The sequence below is a fragment of the Orcinus orca genome, chromosome 18 (assembly GCF_937001465.1).
Source record: "Orcinus orca chromosome 18, mOrcOrc1.1, whole genome shotgun sequence".
Taxonomy (NCBI): domain Eukaryota; kingdom Metazoa; phylum Chordata; class Mammalia; order Artiodactyla; family Delphinidae; genus Orcinus; species Orcinus orca.
The window spans coordinates 31912241-31929518 of NC_064576.1; the positions used below are offsets into that span (position 1 = coordinate 31912241).

A 17278-nucleotide genomic window follows, 5' to 3' on the forward strand; every position below is an offset into this window, starting at 1 on the left:
CGAAAAGTGAAACATATTTTGATACGTCTGGACTTCCTGGTCTTTAATCCAATAATGTATCTCATACATCTTCAAGAGTAGGGTACTATGTGATACATTTTCTAAACTTATTTGACCACAAAGTAATTTTATTCAGAGTATCTAATAGAACTAGTCTATCGTGGAACCCACTTTGGGGAAAAAAATATACTAATTAGCCTCAAAACTACACACCTCTTTGCAGGCAATTTTATCCACTGCTATCTTTCAATAACCATATATTTGCTGATGATGAGCAAATTTATATCTCCATTCAAGTATTTTCTCTCTTGAGCTCCAGATATGTGTCTTGCAGACATCATCATTTGAATGTCCTGCAAGCACCAAAAAAATCTATACGTCAAAAATTGTCAACATTTCCATCTCTGCTTCTCCCTACCACACACACACACACACACACACACACACACACACACACACACACACACACACACACACATTCATTTTCAGCCCTCTGAGTACTCTCAATCTCAGGAAATAGTACTACCGTATGGCCAGTTGCTTCAATAAGAAATCTTGGAGATATCTTTGAGTTATTTTTCTTCCTTACCACTGATACCCATTCACCTCCTTGATGTAACTACCTCTGAAATATCTCTTAATTCAAGTCTTTTTTCATAAGCCCTACCATCCTGATTCAAGCAATGGTCTTTAACATACCTCCGGTCTTGCTTCCTTCCAGTCCATTCTTTGTGACACAGACAAATGTTACATGGGTTTATACAGTTGTCAAAACTCACTGCAACACCCAAGATGTGTGTATTCTATTTTATGTAAATTATATTTCAATAAATATAAATGTTGCAGCGCCTTGATACCAACTAATTCAGGTGCCTTTAAATAAGAAAAGGTAAGTTAGTTACTGGTTCTCTAATGTAATTATTGCTGAACTAATTTTGATTAGTGAATTGAATGAATCATCTAAAATTCTGCTGTCATGAGTCAGTGATCTTCTCATGGTTATAAGTGCCAATAAAACTCAAACTAGTCAGATTGGTACATGTCTAATAAAAAGTAAACACACAGGCAAACCTCAACACTGTAAGGTAAGATTACTCAGAACAAATATTTCAACACCCAGGCAGAGCCAGTGTTGGCTCAAAGATCACAACATGGTGCTTCTGTAGCTAACTTTTCACCAATTTAAGAAAGAAAGAACTGAGAATTACAGACAGAATTTTGTCTCTACATCACATTCTATTTTGTATTTGGCAAAATAGCCTTATAAACTGTCTTAAAAGCCATTAAGAAAACGCAGGTCTTTTTTCCCACAAATCTCTTTTTTTATCCACATCCTCATACTGTCACGCATATAGGGAAAAAAATCCACATTTCCAAAAGAATTTAACATTTTTTTCTTCACTCTGAATTCCTTTAAACAAAGCCCATATATTCAAGAACCAAAAAGGAAAAACACAATTGTGATATTACTTAAAAGGCAGACACAGAAAATAAAATAAGAATGGCTTTAAAGAGCTATAAGTTTATGTAAATCAACTATACGTCAATAAAATAAATTTTTTTTAAAGCTATAAGTTTAGTTTCCTCATGTAATAGTTCTCATGGAAGCTTTCAGGGCTGTCATGGCTGCTGCAGAGTACTGAGAATCCAGGATTTTTCATCTACTCGGTATGCCAACTTCAGCTGGAAGCTTCCAACTCTTGGTCCGAAGGCAACTTAAACTCTTACCATCTGTGATGGTTAATTTTTAAATGTCAACTTGACTGGGCCACAGGGGGCCCAGATATTTGATCAACATTCTTCTGGGTATGTTGTGGGGTGTGTTTGGATGAGATGAACATTTGAATCAGGAGACTGAGTAAAGTAGATTGCTTTTCTGAATGTGGGTGGGGCCTCACCCAATCAGTTGAAAGCCTGAATAGAACAAAAAGACCTAACCTCTTGTAAATAAGAAAGAATTCCTCTCTATCTGACAGTTTTCAAATGTGACCTCAGTCTTCTCCTGCCTTTGGACTCAGGCTCAGACTGGAACTTACATCCTTGGTGGCCCTGGTTCTCGTACCTTCAGATTCAGACTGGAACTATACCACTGGCTCACCTGGGTCTCTAGCCTGCCAATTTCAGATCTTAAGGCATCTCAACCTCCATAACTACTTGAGCCAAAAATTTATAATCAGTCTCTCTCTTTCTCTCTCTCTCTCTTTACACACACACACACACATACACACATCCTTTTGGTTCTATATCTATGGAGAACCCAGAATAATATATATTTTGGTACCAAGAGCGGTTCTAGAGGAACAGAAGTTTAAGGATGAGTTTTCCAAATTGTTTCAAGAGTTTCTGGTATCGACTCTCTAATCTGATTAGATTTAAAAATGATAATTACTCTATTCCTAGTGGTAAAGAAAGAATTGATAGTCCGTGGACTGATCTGGCAATAGAGATATGCAAAATACCTCCACTGGATACACCACATCAACCACTCCTAAGAAGCAAGGAGGTGGGCGACTGTGTATATGATACTTTCAAACAATTTGGGAAAACTAACAAATAGAATGAGATTGCCTGGTTGTTCCTAATGTCACTGGACAAAGTGGTGAAAGTAAAGGATGAGCTCAGGGATTTGAATTCCCAGCTCAAGTACTGCTTCAAAGACTTGAAAGTGTCTACTAGTGCCCTAAAGAGAGCTTTATCTCCTGTAGCCACGGGGCGAGGATTGCTGAAAATCAAACACAGAATCTTATCTTGTGACTGGTTGAATTACAAGTTGCACTCCCATCCTCACAGGATATCTACTGTGAAAGTAAGGATATAAATTGGGAAAGAATGGGATGCTCTAAGTTGGTATGGGAAGACCCAGATGAAACGAGAGACATTGAACCCCTAAATTCTGATGAGTCTTCTCTGCTACTGGAAGCAGCCTCCCCACCCCCAGAGGGAGAGGCTTTCCCATCGCCAATGGTAGGTAACAGCCTCTTCACCCCTGTCAAAGGGGATTAAACCTGCATTGCCTGAGGAAGCTGTAATCAACTCCCCTGAGGCAGTTGCCATAAAAGACTATCCTGATTCTCCTCAGAACCCCCTGAACACTCCTCTTTGCTTCTAGACCTGTAACTAGATTCACATCACAGTGGGCCTCTAAAGGTGAGGTACAAAGCGTGACCCATGAGAAGGTATGCTACATTCCAGAAGAACTGCATGGGTTTTCTAATTTAGATGGAAATCTGAGGGAAGTGTGTGGGAATGGACACTGAGGGTGTGGATAATGGTGGGAGGAACATAAAGTGGGATCAGGCCAAATGTATTGATATGAGCTCATGAGCTTAGATTCTGCATTCAGTGTTGCAGCCCAGGGCGTTAGGAAGGGTTCTAACGGTGTGTTTTGTTGGCCAAACCATGGACCAAAATGTGGTCCACAGTGAGCCATTGAGAAATGTTACCTCTGCCTTACTTTAATGTAGAGGAAGGGATTGAAAAGTTTGGAAAGACTGGAATGTTAGAGTCGATTTGTTACTTATAAGGCTTATTCTCACACGATGGGAGAGTCTAGCAAACAAACCTACTCTCCACAAATGTGAGAAAGAAATTTGTGAAGGGAGATTCGGTATCCTTGAAGAGCTCCGTGACCACTCTTGTTTGCAGGCCAGACCTTAGCAGACACTGAAGTCACTGAATCAGGAAACCTAAATACAATGGGAATAATTGGATCCCAGCATGGCAGGGGTCAACTGGCAGCATTCAACCTCCAGAGGCATGGTGCACGTGTTATCATAACGGATAGTAGAGTTAAAGCATCAGTCAAGAGTCTACATTGTATATATCCATGGCATTTGGCTAATGGATCATGGTGCTTCTAGAAGTGAAATAGATAGGAAGCCTACTAAGTGCTTCCTCGATCTATATACACAGAAAATTTCCAGGTCAGATGAACAAAAGTCTCGTCAGAATCATAAAAACAAAGTCATGGTTTCTCAGTTATCTCCCAGACATAAGCCCGTTTACAGACCCAGGTTCCTAGGAGAAAGGCCCTGGTACACTACCCAAACTTTATACTGTTCATGTTTCTTCCAGCCTTCCCCAAAGGGACCTACAGCCTTTTACCAGGGTAACTGTGCCTTTCTGGAGTTCTGGACACTGGCTCTGGACTGACACTAATTCCAAGAGACCCAAAACGTCACTGTGGCCCACCGTCAAAGAAGGGGCCTATGGAGGTCAGGAAATCAATGGAATTTAACTCAGGTTCATCTCACAGTGGGCCCAGTGGGTCTGTGAGCCCATCCTGTAGTTATTTCCCCAGTTCTAGAACACATAATTAGAATAAATGTACTTAGCTGCTGGCAGAATCCTTGCATTGATTCCCTGATGTGGGAGTGAGGGTTGTCATGGTAGGAAAGGCCAGGTGGAAGCCAATACAATTTCCTCTACCTATGAAATACTAAATCAGTGGCAGATATCTCATGCCTTAACATTTTTGACAAGAAATATTTTATTATTTTAATGCTATTCCATTTTTAGGAATCTAGACTTTAAATTCCATGAGGCTAAGGACTGTGTTTTTCTTATTCAACAGTGTATATTCAGCACCTAGAGAGGGTCTAACACATTACTATACAATTGGTGTTCAATAATAATACTGAATAAATGAATAAGCAACAGTAAATCAACAAATATTTTTATGTAGTAAAATGATACAATAATCTTTGCTTTTTAGACAATATGAAGAAAGTAGGATGGGAGTTAGAAAACATTTAAAACTAAATGATCAAGAAATATTATACATATGAAAACTCATTAGATGCAGCTAAAATAATGTTAGAGGAAAATCTATAACCTTAGATGCTTATATTAGAAAAGAAGAGTTAAAAATTAAAGGGCTAAATATCCAACACAAGAAATTATTAAAATAGCGATAAAATAAACCCAAAGAAAATAAAATTTAGGAAATATTTTAAGGTAATAATAATAAGAAATAAGAAATTAAATAATAAACTTAAAATAATCTAAAAGTTAATAGAAAGGAACAAATCCAAAGTTGATTCTTTGAACAAAATATTGATAAATAAAATTAACAATCTCAGAGACTGATCTTGAGAAAAAGAGCAGTGTAAGAAGCAATATGATAAATGGAAGAGGAACATTATTTAAGATGAAGGAGGAGGTTTTAGAATACATTATGAGAAAATATTATGATCATTTTTGATTCTAAAGGAAACCAAATGTGATTGAGGAGCAGAGGGGTTTGAAATTCTACTTCCCCTTTTAAATACCCTGTGAGATGACAAAGCTTAGGTTCATTGCTTATGTAATCAGAGAACCAAGGATCAGATCAGATTCCCCTGCAAGCAAATTTGAATGAAATCACTACCGATTACAGCTATGGTCACTGGGCACCTTCCCAATTAGTAACTTTGTTCTCAAAAGCAAACTCGGGCTTCCCTGGTGGCACAGTGGTTAAGAATCCGCCTGCCAATTCAGGAGACATGAGTTCGAGGCCTGGTCCAGAAAGATCCCACATGCTGCAGAGCAACTAAGCCCATGCACCACAACTACTGAGCCTGCATGCCACAACTACTGAAGCCCGTGCACCTAGAGCCCATGCTCTGCAACAAGAGAAGCCACCGCAATGAGAAGCCCACACACCACAGTGAAGAGTAGCCCCCGCTCGCCGCAACTAGAGAAAGACCGCGTGCAGCAACAAAGACGCAATGCAGCCAAAAATAAATAAAATAAAATAAAATAATTAATTATTTAAAAAGTAAACACAATCTTTCCCCAGTATATCAAGGTCACAACTGCCAAAAAGAAAACCAAAGGAAAACATGCCCTTCTCTTGAGAGTTATCAGATTGATGACACTGCAACATTAGAATGATAGCCATTATTTCACTTATAGATGTACAGATAGAGATGGAGTTGAAGATAAGAGATAACGAGTGAGATTTATCCTTGTTCGTTCTGCCAATTTTTTTTTCTGTTCTATTTTTGTTTGTTCGTTTTTTTCTGGGTTGACAACTATACTCAACCTAAAATGAATTTATAATTAATATGATTCTATTCTAATGGAAATAGCTAAAATTAGAGCTTAGTTTACATCTACTCTTTGCTGGTCGCTGTTTGAACTGTATTTCCTTCCAAAGTTTTGTGAAGTTGCTTGGTGCACTTTTCATTAGGTTAAAAACACATCATTTGTTTGGAAAAATACATGATTTTTTATAAAAGCTCTAATAAATTCTAATAAATTTTAAGTGTTGAAAATTGAAGGAAAAAGAGTTTACACAGAGACTTCCATTTAATAAACTTATGTTTATACACATTCATCTCAGCAAACAATTAATCTTTGTAAAAAAATTAATAAAACGGAAACCTCAATTAAAATAGAATCAGGTGACAAGAAAGGGGGCATGCTCTGCTAGAGATCAGAGCCACCAGAAAGAAGAAAGACTTCCTCCTCTTTCTTGCCAAGAGCTCAGCCAATGAGAGACTGTCAGGACTCAGCCAATGAAAAGCCACAATACTTTGAACACTCAATTCCTCCAATGGATTCTTTGTTTACCACAGCCCTCCCAACTTCCTTTCCCCTTCTTTAAAACAGTTCTTCTCTCCCTGCTGGGACTTGCTCGAGGCTCGCCATGGTTGCAGACCCAGAATTGCAGTTCTTTGTTGATCCAAATTAATCCATTTGTGCTGGAGAAATAACTGCCAGTCTATTTGATTTAGGTCAGCACCTTCTTCCTTTCAGATGAAAGTTTGCTGCTTGCAGCCATGGGGACTTCATGGGCAGGCGAGTTTCCAGGGTGTCTGATATAAACAAGATGGGATTTGGTTCAGTTACAGATTAAAGTGAACACAGCATGGAGGCGGGTAGAATAAAGTGGAACAGAGGCCATAGCATAGGTTCATCTTGGGACACGGTGTCATATAAAGACATACTCTAGAATCAGGGCTCAATGCCCAGCTCCGCTTCTTACTAGATGCTGATCATGGGTAAGCTCCCTAACCTTACTGTGCATCAGTTCCCCCTTCTGCAAAATGAGGTTAATAATAGTACTTACTGCATAAAGTATTGGAAGGACCAAATGACACAGGCATGTAAATCTTTTAGCATAGTGTATAATATGGTGAATATTTTAATAAGTAGTTGCCATTATTATTATTATCATCAGAAACATCTTGTAAAGCTGTCTGGACCTAGCAGATGAGGTCACATGGTGAGGACCACAGAGTGGGTCATACCTGAGTAGCTGTGTCTCTCATATTTTAGATGAAATATTCCTAGTATCATTGACCATATTTGATTAAAATGTCCACATAGATACACCGTAAGAACTCTGCATTCAAGCAGCATGATATTTTTCATAATATTCTTTCTGTAAAGACTTTTCATTATAAAGAAATAAAATTCTTCTTAGTATAACCTAGTTTAGAGGATGGTAATTTGAGGGGTTAATTGACACTTGCTATTCCCAACTCAGTATCCTTCAGCTGAGGCTGCCTCCTGGGTCACAATTGCACAGGGTCAGTGAGATATTCACACAGACACAAGAATATGAGAAATAAAATGCATCTCATATGAAAACCTTGATAGATACAGTACAGAACTGCAAAGAATTCCAAAATAAGTTTCAACAAGAGCAAAATATATATGAAGTGGAGATGATAAATCTAACAAGCTGTGGAGGCAACAATAATTCAAAAATTCCTTCTCGGGGCTTCCCTGGTGGTGCAGTGGTTGAGAGTCCGCCTGCCGATGCAGGGGACACGGGTTCGTGCCCCGGTCCGGGAAGATCCCACATGCCGCGGAGCGGCTGGGCCCGTGAGCCATGGCCGCTGAGCCTGCGCGTCTGGAGCCTGTGCTCTGCAACGGGAGAGGCCACAACAGTGAGAGGCCCGAGTACCGCAAAAAAAAAAAAAAAAAAAGAATTCCTTCTCTCCTACCCTAGGGATAACATCTCACTGCTGGGGCACCTTCTTCCCTACCCTTATCACCACTGCACACACCTCTCCAGAATGACCAGCCTTTGTGTGGGAGGTGCGGGGTGGGGTGCGGCGGGGAGAGGTAGAGTCCTGCTGTGGCAGAAACCTCCTTCTGAAGAATAAACTGTCTAAGCCCAGTCCTGACTCTGCAGGGAGTAAGAAATCAGGAGGAGGGAGTGGAGAGTGATTATAAATAGAAATGTATATAAGAAATACACATAGAGGAAGATGTCTGAAAGCTTTCAAAGATTCTCAAGAATCAAACCTTCCATCCACCAATAAACCATATTACCAAAGTAAATCCGTAAATGACAATTTGAAACATATACATTCTCACACAGGGCTCCCTAAATTTCCATCTGTCCATTTTCCATCACTTTAGGGATGGGCTCTTTAAAAAATATTTCACACCAACCAAAGGAAATCAGTAAGCACTTTGGGTACGTGGTCTGTGATGAAATAGTTATGGCCAGCCACAGCCGTTGATATCTCAGGTGCAGAATGACCAATCTATTCTTAGATTTTTTTAACAAATTCACCCAGCTCAAAATCAATCACTTTAGCCACCGAGAAGTGGTGGTTGAGAAACGGTGTCAAGGAATGTTCTGGAAGACAGATATCACTATTCCAAGAGGTTATTTTTGCCCTGCCAGGATTCTCATCTAGAGGATAGTAGGCTGAGTATCGTGATAGAGAGTATACAGTAGGACAGAGGAGCAAAGAGGGGGAACATATACATCAGACTGGAGGAACTTTGGGTAGGGGGGATGGGTCAGAAAATTTGATGAGGAAAAAGTCTTGCTGAAGCTGTCAATTCCAATCCTGACCCCAGAAATAGCTCCTATTAACGCGTCGCCTTCTACCAAGTCTTTGAAGAATCACTCCCCAATCCCAGGAGCTCCCCATATATTGCCCTCTACCTATCAGTACAGCCTGGAAAATACTGTTTTTCCTCCCTAAACCTCTAGGCCTAAGTTGAGAAGTTTCTCACTTTCTCATATACTATTACCATATACCAGGTTCTCTGTTAGCTGAGATTATGATAAATCCAAGTAAAGACTTTTTTTAAAACTTATTTTTTTCAAGTATAGTTGATTTACAATGTTGTATTAATTTCTACTGTACAGCAAAGTGATTCAGTTTTACATATATATATATATTCTTTTTCATATTCTTTTCCCTGATTTTTTATCACAGGATATTGTATATAGTTCCCTGTGCTATACAGTAGGCCCTTGTTATTGATCACTATATATATATATATATATATATATATATATATATATATATATATACACTTTATATATATATATTGAAAAAATATACATAGTAAATACTTTATATATATATAAAGTAATATATATATAAAATATCCAGACAAATCAATACTTAAATTTCAATTACTGGATATATATATATCTTATAACTTAAGTTTCTGTCCCTATTACAGATTTCTTGCTTAGGTGGAGAAAATAGTATTTCAGAAATTTCAAAAACATTATGTGTCATAAACAGATTAGAAATTCTCTAATATAAACAATCTGATCCAACATCTGTTAACATGTGGCCAACCACTTAAGAATTTAACCAAACTCCAAGTCTTAGCTTTTAATATCTTCTTGCAGGTAAGTCAAACAAGAACTTATTTTCACTCCAACTTTTTGATGCTTTTAACGAAGCGTTTTTCAATGCAGTTTAGATGAGAAAGACCATGAACAGTTTTCACTCAAAACTCTATTTTCTCAAAACATATAGTACGATGAAAACATCATTGTAGTTAGGCCCCAGAACACTTTTCTTAGCACAATTTTCTAAAGCCTAGGTGTAATGAGAAAAATATCATTATTGGGTTTGGTTCTCTTTGGCCATTTTACCCAAAGCCTTGTTTTCTTTTTGTCATTTGCAGATTTCATGGGAGGAAAGTCGGGGAGCAGGGCATGCAGAGGAACAATTCCTCCAGCGTTTATCTGAGTTCATGTCTGTCCCTGGGTGGGGATGAATGACATTCTTTGCATTATGTTTATACAAAACTATAAAGGCTGTTGCTAATTGTTTTTATGATCTTCTCTATCTGGTTTGTATTTTAAGCAGAAGAGCAAGAAGATTTGATTCACCTGAAAAAATTAACAGTTTTGTGTGCCTTTTTTTGTTTGTTTGTTTTGTTTTTGCGGTACGCTGGCCTCCCACCGCTGTGGCCTCTCCCGTCGCGGAGCACAGGCTCCGGACGCGCAGGCTCAGCGGCCATGGCTCACAGGCCCCACGGCGTGTGGAACCTTCCCGGACCGGGGCACGAACCCGTGTCCCCTACATCGGCAGGCGGACTCTCAACCACTGTGCCACCAAGGAAGCCCTACAGTTTGTGTGTCTTTGCTTCACCCTGGAATTTTACACTGCAAAAATCTACTGCTATTTTTGTCTCCCAGAATGTGTTCTAACAGTGTACAGAGTTTATGCCTAATACCCAAACAAAGATTAAATTGTCATAAACTATAAAAATTAATTTCAGGAGGCTCAGGAATATATTTGAGTAGAAAGAGTCATATTAGATAGGCTTGACTCATCAAAACATGTTCTTCCCCCACCCAGAAAATTCTCCCAACAATAAGCCCTCAGCATTATATTCAGAAGCAAAACATGGAAATTGGGAGATGGTATTATCAAAATATAATTGGTCTAGAATGGAAGCAACTTAAATGTCCATCGACAGATGAATAGATAAAAGAGATGTGGTATATATATATATATATATATACATATATATATATATATATATACACACACACACAATGGAATATTATTCAGCCACACAAAAGAATAAAATAATGTCATTTGTAGCAACATGCATGGACCTAGAGATTATCATACTAAGTGAAGTAAGCCAGACAAAGACAAATATAATAGGATATCACTTACATGTGGGCTCTTAAAAAATGATACAAATGAACTTATTTACAAAACAGAAACAGACTCAGACATAGAAAACAAATGTATGGCTACCAAAGTGGATGGGGGGGGGAATAAATTAAGAGTTTGGGATTAACATATACACACTACTATATATAAAATAGATGAACAACAAGGACCTACTGTATAGCCCAGGGAATTATACTCAATATTTTGTAATAACCTATAAGGGAAAAGAATCTGAAAAAGAATATATATGTATGTATAACTGAATCACTTTACATCTAAAACTAACACAACATTGTAAATCAACTAAAGAAAAAAATTCGTCTACAAATATATGGGTATATTTTAATTATAATTCATGGAAAATATTATATTAAAAACTTAAAGACACACCCATTAGAATGGCTACTATTAAAAAAATAAAGCACAGAAAATAACAAGTCCTGGCAAGGATATGGAGCAATTAAAAACTTGGTCCACTGCTGGTGGAAAAATTTCTACAGCAGCTGTAGAAATATTTTGGTGCTTCCTCAGAAAGTTAAAGGTGGAAGTATCACATGATCCAGCAATTCCACTTCCGGTTATATACCCAAAAGAATTGAAAGCAGGGACTCAGATACTTGTACACCAATGTTCATAACAGCATTATTCATTATAACCAAAAAATGGAAATAGCCCAAATATCTGTCAATAGATGAATGAAAAAGCAAAATGTGGTATCTACATGTAATGATATATTGTTCAGCCTTAAAAAGTAATGGAATTCTGATACATGTCATAACCAGGATGAATCTTGAAAACATATCCTAAGTGAAACAAGCCAGACACATAAAAGACAAATATTGTATGATTGCACTTATCTGAGGTACCTAGAAGAGTCAAACTCATAAAAGACAGAAAATAGAACAGAGGTTACCAGATATTGGGGGCAAGGGGAGCATGGGGAATTATTGTTTAACGGGTATGGAGTTTCTGTTCTGGATGATGAAAAAGTTCTGGAACTGGATGGTGGTAAGGGTCACACGACACTGTGAATGGGCTTGATGTCACTGGGTTGCACACTTAAAAATGGTTAAAATGGTAAATTTTATGTATATTTTACCATAATAAAGGAAATTAAATGCTTTTAAAAATGTGAAGAAATGCAGTGCAATTTATACAAAATTAAGTAAGATGCCACATACATAGCTAATCTCTTCATCTGTGGCAGGGAGAAAGAATGCAGAAAGGAAGCCAAAGACCCTCGATGCTTGAAGATAGGCTAGCCTATGGCCACGGATTCTGTTGGGCCAAAACATCCCCTCAGAAGATCAGTCAAAACTACAACAATGTCACAGAGAAAAAAAAAATTTATTAATTAAATATTTCAGCTTCCAGGCAATTGTTACATTGTCTTGAATATACAGCCTAAGAATTAAGAAATTTATGCTCTTACTTAAAACAACAAATTATTTCACCTAGGGTTTTCCCTCACAGTGATTTAGTTAAAGAACACTATAATTCACTTATTAAACTATTTTATTTCCATCACATAAATGTACAAATACAGCCACCTAAATTGATAATCAAATATATCTTGTAGAAGATGATCAGATCATAGAACCAGACTCAGTAGCTATGTAATCCTTGGATAAATCCATATCCCTAGAGCCTTGGTTTCCTAATCTGTAAAATGGGAATAAATACATAGCCACCACAGAATCAGTGTAAGAATGAAATGAGATAATGTGAAAGCACCACCTCTGGCACATTATGAGGATCCAAATATTTTTTGATTATGTAAATGAGTGAATATAAATGAAGCGACTGGAAGAAAATAAGAAATTTAGAACTTTAAGCAACTATATACATGCACATTGTCAACACATGATTTCATCTGATCTGTGGAAGCTTTTATGCAAAATGGGTGTGGAGATTCACAAGATTGGACCTGAAATTAACTGATGCATTCAGACATACTATATGTTATACTAATTCTAAAATAAAGCAAAAATAAACAAAATGACACCAGTAAAATACACAGACAAGATGATACAGGAGAAACCACATATAATTGGATAATAACCACCACCACTGTGAATAGCATGCAATTGTGACTCACAAAACATTTGTTTGCTATGGTTTCTTTCTTTCTTTCTTTCTTTTTTCTGTCCCTTTCATGAAAAAAAAAAGAAGTTTGTTTTTCTTCAAAATAAAAACACTGGTTTGTGGGTTTGGATTGATTTTTTTTTTTTTTTTTACTCTTTGTTTAAAAGGGTCAGTAACTGTCAACGCACGTATGAGAGGGTAAAAGTTTCTGGCTCTCGAAATTTGATTGTCGAACAAAAGAAAAAAAGAGACCACCTTGTATCACTGAAGACAAAATAAAGAAAACATTACATGTTTCCAACTTGCATGTCATAAGGAATTTTGATCACTTTGGCATTAGTGTTGGAGAAAACACTATGTTAATGTTTGTTTTCCTGACACTTCAAAAGTTATTTCTTATATCCAAATAAGAAAGGAACATATCTCCCCTGACAAGAATTTTTAATACCAAAGTAAACAATCTGTTGGATTGTTTTACTGTAACTTGACTAAACACCGATGGTTCTCTAATTTAAACTCTATGAAAATTAAAGTTGCATCATGGTAATGACAACATGAATTGTGCCAAAGAAACAATATTTTGCTGAGATCCATGGCAATGTCACAGTCATCACACGTATGGAACAAACCTCTAGAACATTAGGTCATATTTACCTCATCAGGTAAAAGTCAGAAAGGATAACTGTGGATCATTATAATATTGGAGTTAACGAATTTATTTTTAACTCACTTCTCACTCATCTAAATAGTTAATTTAGTCCTGACCACTAAATTACATTTTCTTAATAATCTGTGTGTGTGGTTTTTAAAAAATATATTTGCAGTTATACGTCATGTCAGTTCGTTTTGAAGTGATGAAATAGCTTCCTTTTCTTTGTATAAATGTCATCTACCTTAGATTAGACTCTGTGGAGGAAATAAATATTTCTTACCTGATGACTCCAAGATTTTTCACAGAACCAATTTGCCCGTATCTACTCAAGATAAATATTAAAAGATAATATCTACTTCGATCAGAAAGTACACATATTGTAGTAATGGTACAATGTAGTATTGTACCATTACTACAATATTATTTTGATGGCTAAAATTATAATCCTATCTAAAAATAAATGCAAAAATGTAAGTTAGTTTCTCCTTTAAGTCACTTTTTTGTTTTGAAAGATGGAAGAAATATTCAGGATCCATATATGTATAAGACTTTGCCATTAAATAAATGAAGATAAGATGGGAAAAGAAAAATACTTGTAATATAATTATATTGTTAAGGCCATACTTACAGAGAAATGAATCCACTAATTGAAGAGTTTAGGAAGGGAAGCAGATTCACATTCTCAGACAGTGATATTCTGATTGGAATACTTGCTATAAATCTTTCTTATTCACTATATTTCTTAATGGAGATAGTTTTACACACTGGCCCCAAGCTAAGTCAGAGCAGAAACTAATAATGAAACTAGTAACAGTGATAACATCTGTGCATTTACACAACTGTTACTTTTTCTATGGTAGAAAGTCAAAATTGTTACACTTATTGGGGCTTGAAGTGAGGATAGCACTTAATAATAAGGAGGGAAGTGGTGACTTCTTAACAAGTACAAGGTTTTTGAAGACATTTTTAGTCAAGAGATAGAGATCAGTAGTATTCTGCCTCTTTGAAAAACCGAAGGAAGCCAGATGAACTAATAAAACAGCAGAAGCGATCCTCTGCTTTGAAAAGAAAAAGAATGCTCTAGTGGAGAGCTTCCTAATGGGAGAGAACCTTAAGTCAAGATGTAGGTATGGACTCCTCTCCCCTCTAACCAAGAAGAAAGAATACATCTATCTAGAATACCTAGAATGTCAACCGGGACATTGTGAATATCTTTTTGACTGTCACCACTGTGGGAGGGGGGAAAGGTCTCCTGGCATCTAGTAGGTAGAGGAAGGCAGGGATGCTACTAAACACCCTACAATGCAAAAGACGGTCCCCCGCAAGAAAGAATAACCAGCCTGAAATGTCAATAGCGCTGAGGCTGAGAAATGTTTAATTAGAATGATACGGGCAGGGGTAGGCAAACGTTTTTGTAAAGGACCAGATGATAAATATTTTAGGCTTTGCCACTGCTACAGTCTCTGTTGCCACTATTCAGGAACTCTGCTCCTGTAGCACAAAAGCAGCCATAGGGGATAACACCTATTTTATTTATAAAAACAGGCAGCAGGACCCATTTGGTTCTCCTGCCTTACTTTGCTGACTCCTGGTATAGGTCATTTCTCCTCTTAAAGATTGCTCTAATTCATATTTCTGGAATTGGAAAGAATACCAATTATCATGATGACCCTTTGGTAGTAGGAGTCTATACTTAGGAATGACATCCAATATGAGATTAAAAAAAAACAACAACTCTACTTCTAACAGGAAAATTAAATCTATGCAATGGCAGTCACAAAATTTTTTAAAATTTACTCTCTACTTTGAAAGGAAATCATTTTTCCACTAAGATTTCATAAAACAGATTTAAAATTAAACCACTTGGCACCCCTCCAAAAAAAATTGGCAAATGAACAAACAAGAGTAGGTTTACACCCTGATTTTCTAAACCAGAGATTCTTATTCTATCTGTCATGGTGCCATGGAAAGTCCTCAGATAGATCCAGGGGTTTATAAACTTGTTGAAATTATATGTAAAGTATAGTAGGTATGTATGCATGTGCATTCTCATGATGTTCTGGACCTCCTGAAAATGTAAGATCCACTGCTAAACCATGCAAGGTAATTCAGAGAGTGTGTTTTCAAGAATGGACTACTTTTCTGAGGCTGCCAGCATAACCGAAAAGCACTACACAATAGCAGATTTGATTCTGTGTCTTCGACGACTGAACCAGTTGTTATAGATTACTGCATAGTTTCTGAACAACTACATTAATCTTGGCCTCTAATTTGTGTTATACTCAATTTGGTTAGATGGCAAAATTACATTTCTGAATCTAAAGTCTTGGTACCAACGTTTTTTCACTGCCTTGTTCCAAAAACCATCTAAGAAGGTTTTCAAAGATAAGTATTTAGAGTGATATAGTGTACATTTTTAAAAGTTGAGAAAGATAGAGGGAAGGGAAAACATGCAGGAACAAAAATCAAGCCAATAATAGAAATGTTTCTACTATGAACTCACTACACGTATTATAGCAAAAATGTCATTTGATTTCTTGCTGCTTCTGTTTCCTAATCTTTAGATCTGAAATAGATGATTTCTACATGACATTTTCCTTATACTCAGGATTTATTGGTGGTATAGTAATCAGTCAACAAACGTCTAGTAAATCTTCACTGTGAATATAGGACTTCACTAGGTGGTACGGTGAGTCAGAAATAAGTTTCGCCTACTGAATCATTAACCTCACTTCCTGTATTAAGTGTGCTCTTTTGGGAGGTTCTTCTGTCATCTGGTCCCACAATAATCTGCTTATGAAATCAGACTTAAACTATACCCTGACTAAAGACAGTTTGTATGAGTCTCCTCAGAGTGAGAAAACAAATAATGGGGGAAAGAATGGGAGAAACAGTGGATACTTTGATGAAACAAGAACAATGACTTGCAAGCACTGTTTCTTTTAGCTATTACAAAACATTAGATTTGGAAACTAATATGAGAAATAGATCTAAAGTGGGAATGAAATTCTGCAAATCTTCAACACTGGTTATTGGAATCACCAACATGGGGGAAAATAAACAATATCCTTTCCTAGGGGAAAGACTATAAGGGATATCAGGCAAGAAGAAAGAGTGAAGAATTTCTGTTTCTCTTTTAACTGTCAAGATGAAACAGAACTGATGGTGCCAAAACATGTTCTTCCAATATTACACAGCTCTTTTTTAAGGTGCCTTATTGAGTTTAAAGGATCAGTTTACTTGGCTGGGGAGTCCATCCATCCATACCATATTAAGTCAGAATCTGAAGATTCTACTTTTCTTCTTTTTGCTTTCGTTGCTTAAGGGTGAATTGCTGGCTCATTGTGCTGCTCGTGGGAGAGGTATGCATTCTTTAAATTACAGAACATAGCTGCATCTTACTGCTGTACAACAGGAAAGTAGAACTGCTCCAAGCAATGAGCACTGAGTCTCTATTTTCATGGTTGTTACCATGTAGTCACAAACAAAAATGGATGATGAAAGAATTAAGTTAATCTATCTCATGCAATATCATTAGTCACTTCCTAGGTTCTGGAGCTCCCTAAAGCAAAGAGAGAATAAAATTTCAAAATATTACTTTGCTAGTCAGTTTTACAGATATCAAGTTTGTACAGGCACATAAATCAAAATC

The 17278-nt window shown here is 37.0% G+C and overlaps 2 long non-coding RNA genes across 2 annotated transcripts in view; one reads left to right on the forward strand and one right to left on the reverse strand.

Moving 5' to 3' along the window:
• LOC117196086 (uncharacterized) overlaps positions 1 to 928 on the reverse strand; it is a 3216-nt gene extending 2288 nt beyond the window's left edge. The window contains exons 1-2 of the long non-coding RNA XR_004476086.2: positions 700 to 928; positions 214 to 353 (exon numbers count right to left, since the gene is read on the reverse strand). This is a non-coding gene — a long non-coding RNA (uncharacterized LOC117196086). The remainder of the gene's footprint in view (positions 1 to 213; positions 354 to 699) is intronic.
• LOC117196090 (uncharacterized) overlaps positions 1 to 10548 on the forward strand; it is a 21948-nt gene extending 11400 nt beyond the window's left edge. Inside the window, exon 3 of the long non-coding RNA XR_007473002.1 lies at positions 9883 to 10548. This is a non-coding gene — a long non-coding RNA (uncharacterized LOC117196090). The remainder of the gene's footprint in view (positions 1 to 9882) is intronic.
• The last annotated feature ends 6730 nt before the right edge of the window (positions 10549 to 17278 follow it).